Raw genomic sequence first — 6,159 nt, 5'->3', positions numbered from 1 at the left:
AGGAAACGCTTTGTTCTTGTTGACAAACGCCTTAGTGAGTGAGTACTTCGGACACATGTTGCTATCTTACAGTTTTACAATTAAACATTTTTATGAGAAAAAAATCCCTGTCAATTAACAGACAGTGAACTTATTTGCTGTATGCTTGTACATGATTCATTGGCTGGTAACTTAAAAGATTTTTTTTTTCTGTTAATAATTTTTTTTTACTTCCATCTGATTTCGATCGTTTTAAATAAGTTATTCATTTTTTTAAAATAGGTAAACAGCTTTTAACATAAATAGTACGACATATTATAGAATATGGTCAGAATTAGTATAGGCCTATAGTCAATGTTTATTGCTATATAAATATATGCCTATTACTTTTATTTTTATTGAATATGAACGAAATATTTGTGAGAAATCAACATTACAACAATACTGTACATAGAAATTTCTTCTAAATCAATTCCCTGGTATATTGTATGTATGTCATACTGTACTTTACATTACTGCATTACTCAAATAACCGACCAAGATTCAACGCTGATTTTAAGAAACTTTCAAAGACCATGCTGTACGTAAACAGTGTATATTCATAGGGATAATATAATTACAATAAAAGTGAACAAAAAATAAAATAGGTAACGAAAAGTTAAACACATACATCAGGGATTGCTTTTTACTGTTATTTTTAGCCATTCCGACCCTCTTAACGTTATAGGTTTAGTGTCAGTGGTAATAACAATAAGGGCATAAACAAATTGTATTACTCACCTACTCACCTACTGCATAAGGTGAGCTCTTATCTTTTTCCTTATATTTCCCTATATGTTCGTTTATATCTTTCTCCCAGGCTTCTTGCCGTCTTTCCTATATTATATAGCCCCTCGTTGCTTCATTTACATCCACTGCATTGTATTTTATATACCACTTCTCTTTGTTTACAATTAGCCTTACCTCCTTCTTTTTTCCGAATGGATTGGACAAATATGTTCTTGACATTTTCTCCTGACCTCTCAACCACTTTGATGTTTAATCCAATTGACATTATTATCCTAGAGATATCCTTTGCCATTTGCCCATCTGGGGTTGCGTCTATGAGCATTACTGTTTGACCCCCTTTTGTGTAAAGCAATGTCAATAATGACCATGAAAAGGCTTAATCAACTATGTAACAACATGAATGTATTGTCAAACTTCAGGGAATTAAACAAAAATTATTAAAGAAAAGAATAACATCAAATTATACAAAATTCAAATCTCAATTATGATAAATATAAATTAAAGCGAGTACAATGTTTAAACATGTATTGCAGCAAAAAAACAAGTTAGAAATTAACTAAAATAAAACAGTGTTATAGTATCGAAATAAAGTTAAATTCCAAACAATAAGAATACAGTACTATTACAGTACTTAAGTAGTATTAATAAAAATTAGCAATAAAATCATAATCAAGATTCAGAAAGAAAACCCAATATAAATGTGTACTGTATACGTACGTACTCGCGAGGGCAAGTCTGCATGCATATTCATGTATATCAGTTACCCGGACTGACCTAGAATAGCGCCCTCTGTAATTTCTGCCTTAAGTGTATGGGGGAGAAAATAATGCGCGCGCCGCCTAGCGCTCACAGGGAGCGGAGTTGGATTCGTGGTACGACGCAGTGAGTGCCCGGCTTTATTCAATAGACAGGTGTCTCCTTTATTTAATTGATTAATGTATACAATCAAGGAATTAAATCATGAACATTAATTTGCCATCAGATGCTTGGTTTGTCAAAATTCTACTGTATAGACCATTTATTGGATTTATTTTGAAACAGCGCCGATCTAGCAAAGCTTTATATCTATATCAGTAGTCATTACTCAGGCTTAGTACAGATGTCATTTATTATCTATTTATTTCCGTCAATGTTTTGTTATCTTTTCGTAGGCAAGCTAATATAATAGTCGAAACTTTCATGATTTGTATCGAAACCCATCCAAGCGCATACTAATTTCATTTCGTAATTGACAGCTTTACGTGACTATATAAAATAAATAGCAAAAGGTTAGTAGTTATGTATATTGGTCGACATTTTCGAACCGCAACAGGGTGAGTAGAACACTATTCTTCTTGTTTTTTGTACATTCTTTAAATACATCTCGTTCATCCTCAGTCAGTTGTGGTCGCCTCATTCTGTTGTTTTTCGGTTTCTAAACTCCACTACTATATAAATGCTATGTACAGAAAGAAGGGGAATTCACTCAGGGTAAAAAATATCCTGCCCAATGAACATGACGGCTGTAGTGTGTATAGAACTACTTTTCTTTATCTCTTATTTTACTTCTTTCAATCTTTCCCACTTCTTTCTCTTACTCTTCTTCTTTGTAATCTCATAAGCCACCTCTATTTCTATGCTTTGCCGATATATCAGTGAGGCATTCAAACTGGTCAGGAAAAAGCAATGAGAAATGTTTCATTTTCGCTTTCAGGACGATAGTGAACACAATGACATTGGTAACAATATGCAGTGTAAGTATTAAAGTAAAAGTTAAGGCTTTGATTATGCAGTTAAAACTATTTTAGCATCAGGTGTAGGGCGTTTGTCAGTCGTGAGTTCGAGACCTATGCTCTCAGTTTGCTTTTTGTGTCATTGGTCAACACACTTTGGAAAACAGACTTATCTTACGTTCAATTTAGTTTCTGTTAAGCCTTTTTTTCACTAGCGAATTTATTCGCGCGAATCGAAAGCATCGGTTTATGCGCATGCGCATTCACACTTCTATCGGAGTTTTTGCGAAGCGAAAAAATGTGCAACCAATCAGAGCTCAGGAAGCGAACCGACGCTTTGATTCGCGCGAATAAATTTGATTCCTTAATTGTCCATACTTAAAGCCACATTCCCGGCAAAATTTCACTAAAAACAGATTTTTTTTTAAAGAAAAGATGCATATGCATTACTCTAATTATTATAAATCAATGAAAAACATTGGCATAAATTTTAGTTTTAAGCAAAAGAATAAAAAAAAAGAGAAATACAAACTATTTCTCATAGAATATTACCATATTTTTCTCGACGAATTCTTCGTTACAAGGCAAATTTGGAGGTTGTAGATCGCATTCGCTGGAATACTCGCGCTTTTATATAATACTTTATACATTCAATAAAGTGCGCCCTCTCTAATGGGATTAGATTTGCAAAGATACTAGAAATACAAGATAGAGTTCTCCACACAAAAAAAGTGTTCCACCGAAATGCACGGTGGGAATACGAAAAATGGGACGCCCCCTACAGCTGGATCTAAAAAAAAACTTGTGCCAAACTTTCGTTACCAAGTCGTCGCGTATTTTATTATAAATTCTCAACAAAGATATATAAAAACAAACTGGAATAGACACCCAGACAGTGACATCGGTAAATACATAACCTCCTTGGTGGCGGTAGAAATCGTTGCTATTATCCAAATAATACACAAAACAATTAAAGCATAATCATGAATCAGTAAAGAATAAAACAACAATACAGCGCAGAATCGCATGGCCGGATGCACTCTTAGTGAAAAAGTTTCCTCCATTAGTGGAAAAGGAAGGGCGCCTTTTGCGGCTGGATATACTTAGCAACAGAAGGGCGCTCTGTACGTTGGGCACGAAGTATAGGAAACTTGCATGGTTAAAAAGAAGGGCGCCGCCTACGTTGGGAACGACTTCCGCCTCATTTTTACAATGCGAGAACTCTAGCTTGTATTTCTAGTATCTTTGGTTTTTGTACTTCGCATCTCGCACAATGTGGTCGTTCGAGTAGGCCTGAGATATGTTTGTTTAAGTGTCAAAATCTCGGTCAGAATCAGTTTTTTAACAAATTTGAAATAATTCCTATGAAATATTATATTTCACAAGTGTCAAATACTAGCAACTGAAAATATCACTGTTGCATTATAACCTACTTTAAAGTACCTTGAAAGTACACCCCTAAACTGACCCAGTTATAAATAGAATTATCAGGCCATACCCAGTGACCAATCACGTTCACTATCATCAGTCAGTTGACTCCAAGACACAATCGAATAAACACCTATTTTAATATATCTCTGACTCCAAGTGTATTGCTAGTGTCTACCGTAACATAACATGGTGACCCCGACCTCAGTTTTCTAGCAGAAAAGGAGGTATAATACATGCAGAGAAAAATTCAAAGTGGACTTTGTGGAACTTTAAATACAAGATTCACTAGGAACTTTGTAACCTTCATAGTTAAATAGGATTATAACATTCGGAATTACACCACATTACTTGGAAGTAAAATAGTGAGTATCTGAACATTTTATCTCACTAGAGGAGAAATCTGTAGCGTACATTCTCCTTAGATCAACAGCTTAAGACGATCTCGAAAGCAGATCAGCAACTATAGTCTACACTATCATAGGTAGAGCTATAGAATAGTGAGTGAAACACTCCCAGCTACCAAAGTTGATCGATCACTTTAAACAACTAGCCAGCTGTTAAACAATCTAATACTTGATTTTAGCTGACCTGGCAAAGCAACCTGTCAACTCATAGTGATAAATCGTGAAAGTTAGCGAAAACAAAATAATCCAATTATGGCCCAGGCACCAAATCAAGCCATAGCAGAACCAACAAATCAACTGCCGCTAATAGCCCCTTTGGGACTACAAGGTGTAACTATGCCAAAGGTAGATTTTGAATCGTCCACAGTATTAGACCAATTTAAACACTTTAAGGAAACTGTGGAAATGGCATTTGCCGGCCCTCTATCCACGGTACCAGAGGCCCAACGTGTGAGTTACACAATGCTATGGTTGGGACAAGATGCCATGAAAATTAGGAGAGGATGGATTTTGACTGATGCTGAGAAAACAGATCTCAACAAACATTGGGAAAAATTTGAAGCATTCATCCAACCCAAAACAAATTGGAATTTGGCACGTTGGAACTTCAGAAGCATTAAACAAAAGCCTAAAGAGAGCATTGATGCTTTTGTCGCTCGCGTCGAACTTGTACTAAAAGAGTGCGAGTATCCAGAGAACCAGCATGACCAACACATGCTTGAAGCTATAAAATTCGGAACCAACTCCGAAACAGTACAAAAAAAACTCTTCCGACAAGCGAAGACGTACACATATAGCGATGCTATCAAATATATACAGTCAAAGGAAGCTGCTGAAAAACAGTTTAACGAACTTCAGCGAGTTGCCAAACATGGCACTACCGTTGATGAAATTAAACAAAAGCGACATTCATCTACAGATAACAAAATTCAGAATAATGCGATAAAAACCATAAAGAATTGTGGACATTGTGGACTTGATCACCCACCAAAGCAATGCCCTGCATTCGGGCACGAGTTCCAAAAGTGTGGTAAACAGAACCATTGGGCGAGAAAATGTAGATCTAGGCCTAAACAACATGATGGAAAGGTAGACACTGGCGCACAAACAAACCTCATAAACTATGAGACATACAAACAGTTGTTTGGAACAAATTACGTTATCAGAAAAACAAATACAATCCTAACAGGGTATGGTGGCCGCAAATTTGAGAACCATGGCGAAATTAGAATTGATACTGAACACAATGGTCATACTGTGACAAAGGTAAAATTCTATGTTTCAAACTACGGTAATAATTTGTTTGGACTCAAACTTTGCAAAGCCTTAGGAATTATCGAAATTCTATGCGGCAAAGATTGCATCGACTGCGCTGGCCACTACGACGTTTGCGAAGTGTCAGACACTCGGGATGATCTAATTCAAAGAAACAAAGACATCTTCACTGGCATAGGATGTATGCAAACTCCTTACAAAATAAAACTAACAAGTGATGCTACACCAGTCATAAACCCAGTTCGCAAAATCCCTGACGTCCTTAAGATACCTCTAAGGAAGGAACTAGATAGACTGCTAGAATTGGGCATAATTAGGCAGGTACAAGAACCAACAGATTGGGTAAATTCAATCGTACTGGTCACAAAGCCAGATAAAACTTTACGAATTTGTTTAGATCCTAGAAATCTAAATAAGTACATCCAACGACCCCACTACTACACCCAAACCCTCGACGAGGTATTACCAAGCCTAAGCGGATGCCAATACTTCAGCACCTTTGACGTACGGAGCGGTTATTGGAACATCCCGCTACATGAGGATAGTCAACTATTGACGACCTTTAACAC

The sequence above is a fragment of the Anneissia japonica genome, unplaced genomic scaffold (assembly GCF_011630105.1).
Source record: "Anneissia japonica isolate Jap-2015-1 unplaced genomic scaffold, ASM1163010v1 scaffold288099_len39131_cov118, whole genome shotgun sequence".
NCBI classification, from domain to species: Eukaryota; Metazoa; Echinodermata; class Crinoidea; order Comatulida; family Comatulidae; genus Anneissia; species Anneissia japonica.
The sequence above is the reverse complement of the archived record's forward strand: the minus strand, read 5'-3'. Positions refer to the sequence as shown.